Here is a 16,080-nt window from a genome sequence, read left to right on the forward strand (position 1 = left end):
AGCGCGGGTTAAAAACCTGCGCTACTAGTATCAACTTAGTAGTAGCGAGGGGTAAAAACCCGCGCTACTAGTAAGCGTCTGCCTATAAGATTTTCCTTAGTAGTGACTACTAGTTGGAATAGCTTCTTCACACTTAGTGACATAATCTACAGCAACCAAAATATGTGTATACCCATTAGAGGAAGGGAAGGGTCCCATATAATCAAAACCCCAAACATCAAATGGTTCAATAACAAGTGAGTAATTCATAGGCATTTCCCGACGCTTACCAATATTACCAATTCTTTGACATTCATCACAAGATAGAACAAACTTACGAGCATCCCTGAAAAGAGTAGGCCAATAAAAACCAGACTGTAATACCTTGTGTGCAGTTCTATCTCCCGCATGATGTCCTCCATAGGCTTCGGAGTGACATTTCTGTAAGATTTGTTCCTGTTCATGGTCAGGTATACAATGTCTAATAATACAATGTACTCCTTTATAAAGATGCGGGTCATCCCAAAAGTAATGTCTTAAGTCAAAGAAGATTTTTTTGCTTTTGTTGGTATGTGAAACTAGGTGGTATAAATTTAGCAACAATATAATTAGCATAGTCAGCATACCAAGGATTATTATGAGAAGCGTTTATGATAGCTAGTTGTTCATCTGGGAAGCTATCATCAATAGGTAGTGGGTCATCAAGAATATTTTCGAACCTAGAAAAGTTATCAGCTACGGGGTTCTCAGCTCCTTTCCTATCAGTAATGTGCAAGTCAAATTCTTGTAGCAAAAGAACCCACCTAATGAGTCTAGGTTTAGCATCTTTCTTTTCTATAATGTATTTAATAGCAGGATGATCGGTGTGAACATTTACTTTAGAATCAACAATGTAGGATCTAAATTTATCACAAGCAAACACAACTGCTAAAATACCTTTTTCAATAATAGCATAATTTCTTTGGGCACTTTGTAGAGTTTTACTAGCATAATGGATAACATTTAATTTCTTATCAACCCTTTGTCCTAGAACATCACCAACAGCATAATCATTAGCATCACACATAATTTTAAAATGCAAGTTCCAATTAGGTGGTTGAATAATAGGTGCAGATTTTCAGGCTTTCTTAAGTGTTTCAAAGTCTTCTACACAATCATCATAAAAAACAAATGGAACATCCTTTTGCAAGATATTAGTAAGAGGCCTAGAAATTTCAGAGAAGTCTCTAATAAACCTCCTATAGAAACCGGCATGACCAAGGAAACTACAGATACCATTATTGTCTTTAGGATATGGCATTTTCTCAATTGTATCAACTTTAGCTTTATCCACCTCAATACCTCACTCATTAAATTTATGCCCCAAGACAATGTCTTCATTCACCATAAAGTGGCACTTCTCCCAATCCAAGACAAGATTAGTTTATTCACATATCTGCATAACTCGATCAACGTTGCTGAAGCAATCATCAAAAGAAGTTCCATAAACGGAAAAATCATCCATGAAAACCCCAACAATCTTTTTACAGAAGTCAGAGAATATAGCAGTCATACATCTTTGAAAGGTAGCAGGTCCATTACATAAACCAAAAGGTAGACGTCTATAAGCATAAGTTCCAAAAGGGCAAGTAAAGGTTGTTTTCTCTTGATCAGGTTGTGATACAGGTATTTGAGAGAAGCCAGAATATCCATCCAGAAAGCAAAAGTGTGTGTGCTTTGACAACCTTTCTAACATTTGATCTATAAAAGGTAATGGGTAATGATCTTTTCTAGTGGCTTTATTTAATTTTCTAAAATCAATTACCATTCTATAGCCAGTCACTATTCTTTGTGGAATGAGTTTGTTTTTATTATTAGGAACAACAGTAATAGCTCCCTTCTTAGGGACACAATGAACATGACTTACCCATCTACTATTAGCTATTGGATAGATTAGTACACGGCCAAAAACTGAGGCGGCTTCAGGGATGGACCCTGGCCAGCTTGAGGATGATGCAGCCCGTGGGGCGCCCTTGATGACCCACAAGTGTAGGGGATCTATCGTATCCTTTTTGATAAGTAAGAGTGTCGAACCCAATGAGGAGCAGAAGGAATGATAAGCGGTTTTCAGCAAGGTATTCTTTGCAAGCACTGAAATTATCGGTAACAGATAGTTTTGTGATAAGGTAATTTGTAATGGGTAACAAGTAATAAAAGTAAATAAGGTGCAGAAATATGGCCCAATCCTTTTTGTAGCAAAGGACAAGCCTGGACAAACTCTTATATAAAGGAAAGCACTCATGAGGACACATGGGGATTATCGTCAAGCTAGTTTTCATCACGTTCATATGATTCGTGTTCGGTACTTTGATAATTTGATATGTGGGTGGACCAGTGCTTGGGTACTTCCCTTACTTGGAAAAGCATCCCACTTATGATTAACCCCTATTGCAAGCATCCGCAACTACAATAGAAGTATTAAGGTAAACCTAACCATAGCATGAAACATATGGATCCAAATCAGCCCCTTATGAAGCAACGCATAAACTAGGGTTTAAGGTTCTATCACTCTAGCAAACCATCATCTACTTATTACTTCCCAATACCTCCCTCTAGGCCCAAACAATGGTGAAGTGTCATGTAGTCGACGTTCACATGACACCGCTAGAGGGATGACAACATACATCTCATCAAAATATCGAACGAATACCAAATTCACATGACTACTTATAGCAAGACTTCTCCCATGTCCTCGGGAACAAACGTAACTACTCACAAAGCATATTAATGTTCATAATCAGAGGGGTATTAATATGCATAATGGATCTGAACATATGCTCTTCCACCAAGTAAACCAACTAGCATCAACTACAAGGAGTAATCAACACTACTAGCAACCCACAGGTACCAAACTGAGGTTTGGATACAAAGATTGGATACAAGAGATGAACTAGGGTTTGAGATGAGATGGTGCTGGTGAAGATGTTGATGGATATTGACCCCATCCCGATGAGAGGATCGTTGGTGATGACGATGGTGATGATTTCCACCTCTTGGAGGGAAGTTTCCCCGGCAGCACAGCTCCGCCGGAGCCCTAGATTGGTTCCGCCAAGGTTCCGCCTCGTGGCGGCGGAGTTTCGTCCCATGAGCTAGCTTATGATTTTTTCCTCGATGAAAGACTCCATATAGCCAAAGAAGGGCATCGGAGGGCCACCAGGGGGCCCATGAGGCAGGGGGCGCGCCTAGGGGGTAGGGCGCGCCCCCCACCCTCGTGGATGGTGGGTGGCCCCCTCTGGTACTTTCTTCGCCCAATATTTTTTATATATTCTGAAAATAATGCCCGTGGAGTTTCAGGACTTTTGGAGATGTGCAGAATAGGTCTCTATATTTGCTCCTTTTCCAGCCCATAATTCTAGCTGTCGGCATTCCCCCTCTTCATGTAAACCTTGTAAAATAAGAGAGAATAGGCATAAGTATTGTGACATAATGTGTAATAACAACCCATAATGCAATAAATATCGATATAAAAGCATGATGCAAAATGGACGTATCAACTCCCCCAAGCATAGACCTTGCTTGTCCTCAAGCGAAAGCTGAAATCAAAAAATATTTCCACATGTTTAGAGATAGAGGTGTCGATAAAAATAAAATACGGACATGAGGGCATCACACTATAGAAAAATACACTTCCATGATGATACGTGTTTGTCATAGTAGGTCACGTTTTCTGTCATGCATGTACATCCATGACAAATTTATGACAGAATCAAGATAGTCATACCTGTGCTATCGTAGAAGTGTTCCATGACATTACCAAAATTATCATCACGGAACTGTACACTTCCATGATGATAAATCGCGCGTCACAGAAGTGCTTTCGTCAAGGGTGGCCGACACATGGCATCCACCGTAACGGAACGCCGTTACGCTATCGGGTCCGGTTTTGGATCCAATAACCCGTTAACAGCCCCAACCAATGGGGATTTTCCACGTGTAAAATCATCATTGGCTGGAGGAAACACGTGTCGGCTCACCGTTGGGACAGATGTCATCCACTCATTGGACCCAAAGCGCCTATGATACGTCGACACATGGCACGGCCCAACAGAGGCCCATTCCTGTGAAAAGGTCGGCCCGTTTGACTTGGTTAAAAGGTGGCGGGCCAGCCCATGGCAAGCCTGTTAACGGCATGTTCGCATATAGCCCATTTACAGCCCACTAACCCAGGGCCCGTTTACGGCCTATCCGAATTAGGCCCAGTAGCGTCATCTGGGCCGTCCAATATAATTCCCTCCCGTTTTAACTTCCGGCCCATGTATGGCCCGTGACGTCTTTTAGCCCATATGAGGCCCTTATTACTCTCGGCCCATTAACGGCCCGTGGTAAAACTGGCCCGTAATGAACAGTGTATCACTTTATACCCATTAACGGCACATGGTGAAACTGGCCCGCAATGAACAGTGTATCACTTTATGCCCATTAATGACCCATAAATCCGTTGGGCCGTTTCCAGCCCATGTTATCTTTCGGCCTTCTCGGGGCCCATTTATTCTTGGGCTCATTTCCACATTCGTTTACTTATGTCCCGTTACTATCATTTTCTGCTTGTGGGCCAAATTCAGCCCGTGGTTACAGTCGGCCCGTTTGTGGCCCGTTAATACGTTGGGCCATTTTCATAGCGTCATTAAAATAGGGCCGATTAACGATGGCCCATTATGGTCGGCCCATGAATGATTTCAACTCTAGCCCATTTACGGCCATAATGTGGTCTGTTATTGGCCCATGTTTGGCCAACCGATCATACGGCCCGTAGAAGGCCCATTGATGATACGGCCCATAGAAGGCCCATTGTGTCTATGGCCCGTATAAGGCCCAATGTTTCTATGCCACGTAGAAGGCCCATTGTTTCTACGGCCCTTAGAAGGCCCATTGTTTCTACGGCCCGTAGGAGGCCCATGTTAACTACAGTCGGTGGGCATCAAAGTTTGCTGCCAGTGCAAATATAGGGAACACCCTACATTATACAAAAATGGCTTGTTGTTTTCTTCAGCCGGTGGCTGCACATTAAGTACAAATTTTGTATCGCACCAAAACAAATTACAACTATAAAACAGAAGGAAGGTTGGCATAAAAGTTAACTGTCTAGCAGATAAATGCACCACCAGAAGTTCAGAAGCTCAGTTCATTTGACCTGACTGTTACGTTTTCATGCTGTATTGTCCGATGGACCACCATAACCTTCGCCTTCAGTTCTCCTATGCTCCTGAAAAACATAGCAAATGTCTGATAGTCTGGTTTTAAAACCATGCATATCTTGACAACATCGAACAATGTCTCTCCTTGTTTCACAAAGGGTCTCTGTTAGGGATGGACTTGTGTTTGGAGCGCAGATACAACATTGTTTTGAGCTTGCATATCTTGATCATGAGGCAGTTTGGACAAGATTGCCTTAACAACCAAGCCAGTATTACGCAGGAACGTGCTTTTGGCACTGTTAGTGGACATGTAGTGACCCACTACAGCAAGAGCAGACATTGCGGTTATAGTTGCCTCGCCACCTTCAGAAGGTGGCGGTTCCACCATTTTTTCCATAGCTCGCTGAAAAGTTGTGGTTTTACATTAGTAGTACCAGAACAGAAGATATTAAGGAGGCAGCAAAACCAAACAAAATAGCTTTGGTCTATATACCGAACTTATTCTGGTGAACCCATGTAAAATAATAGTTGTATTTTATTGCAAAGTACATAATAAAACTAGGTTCCAAACATATGACCATGTACCATCATTAATGTATTGTCTATTTCTTCACATTGTATTGAGGGCTAAGGATAAAGAGACGAAGTTTATAATACGGTAAGTATAGTATGACATCATTCATATCACAAAACAATTGAGAATAGACAAACAGGCAATTGTAACATTGTGTGGGCAAGTCCAGCACGGAACTAGATTACAGGTCAAGATCAAAGGAACATCACTCCTCTCTTTTAAACCTTGTAAGGTGCAATGATACGCTAAGACAATTGTGTATAAAATTGAAAAGAGTAATAGACATTGGCTGCAAGCCATGCATTTCAAGGCACAAGTCAGAGTAAGTAGTAGTTAAAATGCATGAGGATTAGGGACTTACAACAGCGGCTTTGACTGGTATAGTCATGCCCTTCTTCTTGCTGGTGTGACAGTCCTTCAAGATTTCCACAGCATTTGGTTTAGGTACTTTTTGTTCCTTGCGGACTTTCCTCTGCATTTGGAACAAGTCAATATAGATCTGATAATATGGTACAACGAAAAGAGTGAAACAACAGCTAATTACAAGAGCCTCGCAGTGTGCAGTATAGCTACGAGATCCTGTCATCTGTTGGAATTTCACTTTCGTACGATTGGCCTTGTTCTTTCAACATTTCACCTACAAGAAGATAGATATGTGTGGCACATGCGTAAATAGGACTTAAACATGTGATCTGATCACACACATATATATATATAATGTACCTAATACTTCGGATCGGACCAGTGTTTAACGAGGCCTCTCCAGTCTTCATCAGATATATTTTCCATTGGAGATGTTTGGGCAAGTTCACTATTAGCCTTACCTTCAAAGTGAGTTTTCTTCAAGTTATACCGATACTGTCGTAGAGCAGACTTGAAAACATGGGTGCAAGCTTGTCTGGTTGCATCATCTTGGCTATCCAACTTGAACCTCATCTGTTGAAAATTATGGGAGTCTCATTATCAGCAACCTAGAAAGTATTGGACAGAGCAAGACGATATTACTAGTTTCCACACATAACCATACTTACAGATAAATGGTCGAGGAAGGTGTTGAACTGGATTTCGTCTTTGTCATTCCTGTATTGAATCCATGTTGGGAGGATACGTACATGACACCTAACAGCAACCGCTGCCTCTGATACTAACTTGACTGACTCTGTAACATCACGTGGCCTTTTTAAACCTGCCTCAAAACGGATCTCCATTCTTCCTCCTCTAGATTTAGTTAACCTATCGAGCATTATCCCTAATGTTTGTTTCCTCTTGCGCCTAGGTGCTAGTCCAACAACAAACGTAGGAAGTGTTAGTGTACATCAGACTATGAGACTACATATAAAGAAGCATGCAACTATAACTTGACTCCAGCAACTACCTTCTTGCTGTTGAAGCTCACAAAGTTTATCTGATCTTGCCAACTCATCTTGTGTCAAGTGTGCTTCTGAAGTAGTGTCAGGTGGCAAGGGAGGTTGGGAACGTGCTGCTAGCTGAGTTGACCAACGAGTAAATCGTGCAGCTGGGGGTACTGTGGAAGGTGTTGCAACAACTAGGGTTGTCTCTGCTTGTTTGGTGGCAGCTATTTGTTTCTATTTGGCTTGTTCTGCAGCTCGTGTAGCACGAGATACCCTGTTGGTTCAATTTTTCACTGGACTTTGACCTTCTATTGAACCATTAGTACCAGCAGAATCTGCAGGATTGTTCCGCTTCCCTTTGCCTGTCGTTCTTTCTTGCTTCCTCTTTCTCTGTGCCATGTTAAGTCAAGCCGGCAAGAAAAATGAATAACAATTTAGTTCTTCAGAACAAATGTACTTTGATGTAAGAACATGGTGTGATAGACATATATTGTATGTTCTAAAAACAGGAACACGTTTCTTAGCCACAAGTATAATGTGTAAAGTAAGCAGATGAAATTCAACAAAATAAGAAGCAATACAAGCTAGACATCATACATAACATGCAACCACATATAATAGTGCCAAGTTAGAGGGAGCATCTGTGATGGTGCACTAGGGGAGACGTGATCATCACCAACACAGCTACGTTGAGTGTCTATGCATGTGTTGTCTTGGAAATCATCTTGGGGGGATGGAGGAGTAGAATCTGTAGAGGCCCTCCATTTGGAAGGAGCACCTTCTTCCGCTGCCTTGCTAACTTCCTTCCGCTTTATTGATTTTGAATTGTCAAGTAAAACTGACAAGAAAAATCAATAAAATTCACTCTTCAGAACTCATTCGTGCATGATACTGACAATCACTACTTTGATGTAAGGCAAACACATGATTCCAGGATGGAATAATACGAAAAATAGGACGGCATGGCATATTCACAATTGTTTGTGTAAACTAAGCAGAAACCATTTCACCAAATAAGAAGCAATGCAAGCTAGACACCACGTGAAAGATGCAACCAATATGACTCTGCCAAGTTAAAAGTGTTCCATCATAAATGGCATTTCAACAAATTAGAAGCAGCGCATGCTATAAAACATATCAAAGATGCAACTAATATCACACTGCATATACTGAAGGTGTCTTGTCATATTGATTTATGCGGGATACAAAAAAACAATAGTTTTATGTGAGGACATGCTTAATAGAAAGATGTACTATGTACTAAATATAGGAAGGCATGTCACATTAACATGTATAATGTATAAGCTAAGCAGAATAGCACATGCAGTTTAACTAGATTGGAAGAATTACAATCTAGACACCATATGCAACATGCAACCACATATCACGCTGCCAAGTTAGAGCAAGCACCTGCGATGCTAGTGTAGGGGAAATGCGGTAATCAACTACAGAGCTACGTTCACTATCTTCATCTAGCCTTGCTGTTTCTTGAGAATCATGTCGGGAGGCTGACGCTGCATTCTTTAAATAAGGAGTTCCACTTGCCTGACTGCCTCATCATAAGTGATTGATGAGGGATACATAAGAACATTAGTTTGATGTAAGAACATGGTAATACACAAATGTACTAGTATGTACCACAAACAGAAAGGCATGTCATATTCAAAGGTATAATGTGTAAGCTAAGCAGATGCAATTTAACCAAATTGGAAGCAATACAAGCTAGACATCCGGTTGGGGTGATGAGCATGATCATCTAGGACCTGAGAGCCTAGTGGGAGGCGGGCTGCTTCGCCACCATCGCGGCTTTTAGTTGGCTTCCAGGTAATGCCTCTCTTTGTTGGGCTTGTCACTGGCTCGGCCAATGCCCTGACTAGCTATTTGTCTTCTGGTGCTCACGGGATGGTGGTTCATGTAAAAAATATCTTTCCTTATCTTAATAAAGACCGACTTCGGTCTTTCGAATACAAGCTAGACACCATATGGAACATGCAACCACATATGACACCACGAAGTTAAAGCAAGCACCTGGGATGGTGGTTCATTGCGAGCGAGGTCACCAACTCTAGAGCTACGTTTACCATCTCCATCTGCTGACACCGCACCTATTATAAGGCTGAAACGTGTCTTACCTATCCGCGTACGATGCTGGAGCGACTTCTCTCTTTTCTCTTTTTCTTCTCTCATAGCAGCAGAGTCTGAAATACCCTTGCATAAAAACACAATAGTGAGAGTATGGGTGAAGTGTGTGCAGAACTAGTGCACTGTAAAAGTAGCAGATAGCAGGTGGCTGAAAAATAAATGACGGGAGACATATGATAGCTCTACAACATTGCATGGAAAACAAAATTAGATTCTACTCCATATGATTTTGTAATATATGAGCACAGGAAATGCAGGTACTACTCCAGCACACCACCATATGTGGTCATATCAAGATAACAGTCGACTGAAAACAAATAGGTCAGTCGATTTTTTAATGAACCGTCCGATATATAAGGAACGGGCAGATGGCCTTCGTCTACCTCCCGCCAGTCATGGTTGACGATCTTTCTCGAACTGCCAGCGACCACCGGCCCAGGCCCCTGCCTCTACCGCCCTGCCCTCCCCTCGACCTCACACCACCGCCGTGCTTGGCAGCGCCCCCAGGCCATCCCTTTAATCCCGGTCGACCTCCAGATCGGGCGCCAGTAGCTCGAGGCCCCACACGCCCCTAAGATAAACACCGAGGCGCTGCTTCCCCGGCGTAATAGGCGGACTAGCGCCTGTTACGCCAGGGAATGCTTCCGTTAATTGGGAATCAACTGACTAGGAATTGAAATTCAGGGGGGCGACGAACCTCTAGCTAAGGTGAAATAGTATATGAGGAGAAACCTTGTGCATCACGAGTTACTAGGAACATCTAGTATCAAGAAGAAGCGGTCAACTAGTGTCTTCTATGGGATGAATACAGTGCAAGCAGACACATAAGATTTGCATGAATAAGGGAAGAGGAGTACCATTTTTGGTTGCCGGTGTGGTCGCCTCCCCATGTCATGCCGATCTTCTTCTTTTTACCGGGGAAACCGATGTTCTGGAGGAGGGTGCAGGTTTGGACGAACCCATGGCCAAATTGTTGACTGTGTTGCCGTGGCCGTATGTCAGCGCAGGGGAAGCAGATCCGAGGCGGCGAAGGACGATGTAGCAGGAACAGCTCCCGTGCGGTGGAGGGTGGCGAAGTTGGAGCGGCAGCGGTGAGGCGCCGGATGACGTGGTTGAACTGGCTCGGGTACGGACGGCTCGGCCTCGGCTTCAACTACTAGCCATGCAGGGCGCTGCGGTTGAGGTTGCGGTGTACGACGACGTCGGGGTATCGGCTCCGGCGTGATGGAGGAGGGCGGCGGTTGATGGGTGGAATGGTGTGGCGGACGGAGGACGCCGGGGTCTCGCCGCTGGTGGAGAGGTAGTTTTTGCGCCCACGGAGTACGAATGGGGAATGGGACGGGTGGGCGGGGGGGAGAACCATGTTTCGGTCTAGGACGCGCTTGTTTTTGGCTTTTTTGAATAGAAGATGGGATGCGCTTGTTTGAAATTTGGGGAAAGTACAAACTTTGCCCCCCTCTTAAATTATGGACCTACTACGGGTCGAGGGTAGGATGGTAATCCCAGGTGTCCCAAATAATGGGCGGGAGCAATTTCGGCCGCGCGCATGTGTGCTTAGGTGGCCATTGTATATGAATGTTTTTCGGAGGCGGTTGCGTGGCGTCTAGATGAAGCTACAAACCTACCCCGGTTTAGACCTTTGGACGTCGGGCCGGTAGGTTTCACGGGTCGGAGTTATTAGAAAAGTAATTTCCTTGTACTACCAAACATTCGTCTCACGCGGTTTCGGGCGAGTAGATGCTCTTTTGGCGCTTCGTTCGAAATTTTGAAACACAAGCATTCACGCTTAGAGTATTCTTGAACTTTAAGGATTGACCTAAATAGACAACGTTAAATTTGACCTTGTATGTTTGAAAACCTCATTAAATTATCTGCTTCTTTTTGAAATTTTGACACTTGAAAATCCTATAATTACGATTATTTTGGAATAGAGGAGCTAAATTAGAATCTATTTTGTACACGACTACATATGCTATTATGTACAAAATGAGAGCAAAGATTGGTGTCCCCATAATTTAGGTATGATTTACAAATGCCATGATATCAAATTCAAATAATTGAATGGACTTCATGTTGAATTTGATTTTTTTAAACCACCTGAAGTTGAATTCAAATGTATGCTAGTTCATAGGTAGATATTTATAATGTTCATTGTGTAACATTCGTATGTATAATGTGCTTTACACACACAACATGAACTATACTCACGTTAATATTCGATTGCTAAAGCGATGCATTGTATGGAGTTCAAAATACTAACTATGTGGATCAATTGTGTCGAATAATAACATAGACATGCTCAAATTTGATAGAATCTAGATGTATGATGAATCAATAACCGTTCCTTACGCGAATTGCAAATATCATGATCCCATCCTAATATTTGGATACAATTTATATCTTTAATCAATGTGTACATGCAAAACAGACTTTAAGTAACACAATCATGTAACAGATTAAAAAATGTGTGACAAGGAAAATTACTGCAACACAACATTTTGTGTCGAACGACAGGCAGTAACACATACTATATAAGGCCTCAAAATGTGTTACCGGGATATTGTAATAGTAACATATAATTATGTGTCGGTCGAGTGTGTTACATAGATCTTGACGTGGTAACATATGAATATGTGTTACCGAAATGTGTTACGTAGTTTAACAACGGTAGTAACATATAATCATGGTTAATACATAGTGTTACAAGCTCTATTATAGGGGAACTAGAAAAACTAAAATCAATTGCATGCATAGATCACAAATAGCTTGACACATAGGGCCCATGTGTCAACATGATAATACGTTTTGTTTTGGTAAATAGTGTTTTCATTCTTTAATAATATGGTATGAAAAACAATACAGTTTGGTTGGTAAATACCAAACTATTTTCGCTATGGTTGTAGTGAATATCATATTAACCATATTTTCACGCGAATTCTAGGATAACTCAACGACCATAAATGTGAAATGCACACTTTAAATGATCATATCAAACTAAGTATTTGACGTGAATACTCACAAAGGAGTGGAAGACCAACAGCGAACGAGAGCTTAAATTTGAAGATAGTTTTAAGAATTGGACCGGCAGTTCAACCGGAGAAAAGGGAACCAAGGCCTCGTCCAGGTTTTTAAGGTGTGCCGGTCTTTTAGCAAAAAAACTAGTGAATTATCATAACAAAATCATGTGAAACTAGGAATCAGGAGCATTGACCATGAGCTGCCGCATGCCCAACGACCTAATACTAACTGGGCTTGCAATTTAAATACATCATAACTAAGCACTTTTCTTGCTCTCTCAGACCATTAGCATTTTTAACCGTTGGATCGTCCCTTTTAGGATTCCTTGACCATCAGATTTGCTCTTAATCGCACCCAAATTGCGTCCACAGCTTCGTGACGAGCGCTAAACTTCACGGGCCGCTGCTCCGGTGGGTTTTTTAGGCATCCGAGATTCAATTGGGCCTACTGAGCCTGTCCGAGGATCCCGTCCAACACAAAACTGGAGAACCCTAAAACACTGTACGCTTGCGACCTGGTTTCTTTCGATCGCAGCCTCGCGTGGCGGCGCCTCGCCATGGTTGGATTGGAACGGCGACTGCGCTGGGTTTGCACTGACGCGAGGGACAGCGCCTCCATGGTCTGTTCGGTTGCACGAACGCGATGGACAGCGCCCCCTCTTTCCATTCGGTTGCATGGACGCGAGCGGCGCAGCCGGATGAGGTGTGGCGGCGAACAACTCTGAAGTTCAGCCTGGCTTGCGAGGGTATCAAGCGCCAGCGAAGCCAGCCATCGATCCAGCGCTAGGGGAGACCGGGAGAAGATACAGCAAGCGGGAAGCCGATCCAGCCAACGAGGAGATCTATCGGCCGTGCAGGATGCGGATGAATGGGCGGGCAACCAATCCACCCGATCGCGGTCGAACCGCCTGCATGGAAAGGGTGGGACGCTGACGATAATGGCCGGCGCATCATCACGACTTCTGATTTTTCTCATATTTTTACATGGGAACAGGGGAGCTTTGGAGCTTGTGTCTAGACTACAATCTAACCATCAAAATAGGCAGCAGCTTCATCCGCGTAACACGTAAGCTATCTCCTTCCCTGTACCTTCTTTGGATTTGCATTGTTTTTAGATGCTTTATGTTTCTTGTGGATGCCATCTTGCTGAACCACGTGACTAGCACTAAATCGCTGAATCAAAGGTGTGTAGCAAACAACGATTGCTACTGTATGGTGTATGCCATGGTTGCTGACCCCTTTGTCTGTAGTTTCCAATTTTGTGCACAGATAGTTCAGCAAAATCAAAAGTGTGTAGATGCTAATGTTATCTGTTTGCTCCACAAAAGATAGAAAGGGGAGATGGGAAGGGATGCTTAGTCATGGCCTCATGGATCATTGTTTCTTAGGGATCATGCATATATATAAGACTGATATGAATTCCTAAATTAATTGATGGCCATGGTTTTATGGGCAGCCAAGGTTTTATGTGTTCTTAATCTACTCTTTGATCAATCTCCATGGATCCTATTGTTATTTGTTTTCCAGTGTTGAAATTACCTGCTCTGTATAATAACTCATGTGTCTCGTTGCCTACACAAGCTAATGAGCAAGAATTAGTCTATCATTCATGTTGTTTCATCTGTACCGGGGTAATACCGAAAGATGGACATCTGACACTGCTTGTAGCTATAGTGAAGTACTCCTGGACCATGATCCATCCCTTGCGAAAATGTTTGGCCAATCAAAATGTGACTCCTCTGATAACTGCGGTGATTAGAGGCCACCTCAAGGTAGTGAACCTTCTGCTGGAGCAAGTTTCTGGGTTGATTGAACTACCAAAGGCAAACAGAACAACAATTGCACATACCCTTTATTTTCCTGGTACAAGGAGTCTCCAGACACGACAAAGTATGTATCTACATCTGAAAATTTTCTTAGCTTTTCCAGAAATATGATTTTGGTTTATCTATTAGCACTACCCCAATTTACATTGGATTTGTGTGCACATTTCTAAAAGTAAGGTTGCATGGTCCATTTTTGTAAGGTCATATTTTCTGATCATAACTTATTGGCAATCACAGTTCTAATTTTATTGTTTAATTCAACAATTCTATTAGCGGTTAGTTTTGTTTATTTCACCTCACTGCATTAAACTCCATAGTTTGATTTTTTTTAAATCTACGGATCCTACTTATGCCATTTCGTGTTCCTCCTCTTCTGGCCTTCTCCATCCGTGACCAAGACTACTATCCGTATGCAAATAATGTAAGTTCACAAGCTCTAATCCAAATTATGTAGTCGCCATGGTGAGAACTAACAACTGTATTCCTTCTAATTTGGGAAAAATGTTGTTGGCCAATTTTCTTAAAATTTACAAGAACTGAGTAGCCGTCACTTGCTTGCATAAAATAGACAGTTTAATTTATGGTATGCTTCGGTTTTTTGTCATACATGTTAATTTGGTAAGAAAATTTGTGTGCAGTTTTAAATTAACTCAATCTGGGAGCTAGCCAATGGATATTTCCTTTGTTCATTGTCAGTTTTGATTTGAGCAATATATATAGAGAGAGACAGAGAGCTAATATGGTTTGAAGTTTCTTATTGTTTGACCCCCCATTCCGTTCAACTAGATCTTCTACAGACAATAGTATAATTATTTTTCTCTTCCTCTACATGCCCTATATAGGCATTTGTTATTTTGCGCTACAGAGTAAGGATAAATATTTAACTCTGATTCCATTACCCACTTCGCCATGCTTCTATGTTGGTAGTTTTGCTACACTATAGTAGTAATAATCCTTGTGTGACAATTATTCTACTGATTACATCATAGATTACATCGTAGCACAGGGATGACTTGAGGGGCTTTCAAACTGCAGTTCAAGAGACAATCTGTTTGTTCTATGGAGGTGTGCTCAATGGACTTCTTTTTTTGCTACACTATTCTTCAAAAAAATAAATAATAATTTTATCTTCACATTTTCTTCCAAGCGATTTTTTCTTTTCTTATAACTTTGTACCATCTAATTTCACTTAGTAATATTTGTGTTAATTCTCTCTCCTTAACTGGCCAAAGTTTAGGTAAGCCTAAATTCCAAAGTTGTTTGGTGGAACTTAGCATCAGAATGGCTTGGCTTTCTAAAACAGAAAAGACGGCAGTCTTTTTTTTGTCATACTGTGCATGTTCGGAAACAAGAAGTAAGTGCTTTGTAGTTTTTTTTCAAAAAATAATATAACTAGAATGCATGAAATATGTGAGGGTTGAGCTCCTGAGTTGTGTTATTGTTTTAATATTATTTTTTTGTTCTTTTTGATGTTCTTGTTAAAAAGTTGGATAATGAAGACAAAGCTGTTGGTGAGAAGACCCGGATCATGTATGCTTTTGTATCAAAGGATTTTTCTCGTAGCCATCCCAAGTTGAGCAGTTCTACATACATACATACATACATACAATATTATCAAGAAACATTCTTGTGGCAGGAAGCTCAACAAAATTCGTATAAATTCTCAAGTCAATCATGCATGCTATGTATATTGTAGGTCGGGCTTTGTTCACATATATCCCCACAGACATGTTCTTAAGTTGAATGTTTGCCCTACATAAGAAGCTTAGGAGAATTCTTGTGTTACAAATTTATAATTTATGGCTTTCATGTTTTATGCCTAACAAGTAATAAGATTCTGCAATTCATGCCACCTATTATTTCCATCATATTGTGTATTTATTATTTTGTTGCTAATTTGTATGAACAAAACATAGAAGTCTACAATTAACAAGGCTATATATTTTTTGTTGCTTAGTTAAGAGCTAAAAGTTAGTTTTTTGGACTGAGTATGGAAGCAATCTATGTTAAGCGATT

General features: G+C 41.6%; 1 long non-coding RNA gene across 1 annotated transcript; it reads left to right on the forward strand.

The window, feature by feature from the left end:
• The first annotated feature begins 12,713 nt into the window (after nucleotides 1–12,713).
• On the forward strand, nucleotides 12,714–15,741 carry LOC123058249 (uncharacterized). The gene is made up of 2 exons (XR_006427103.1): nucleotides 12,714–15,418; nucleotides 15,551–15,741. It is a non-coding gene; the product is annotated as an uncharacterized lncRNA (long non-coding RNA).
• The last annotated feature ends 339 nt before the right edge of the window (nucleotides 15,742–16,080 follow it).

The sequence above is a fragment of the Triticum aestivum genome, chromosome 3A (assembly GCF_018294505.1).
Source record: "Triticum aestivum cultivar Chinese Spring chromosome 3A, IWGSC CS RefSeq v2.1, whole genome shotgun sequence".
NCBI classification, from domain to species: domain Eukaryota; kingdom Viridiplantae; phylum Streptophyta; class Magnoliopsida; order Poales; family Poaceae; genus Triticum; species Triticum aestivum.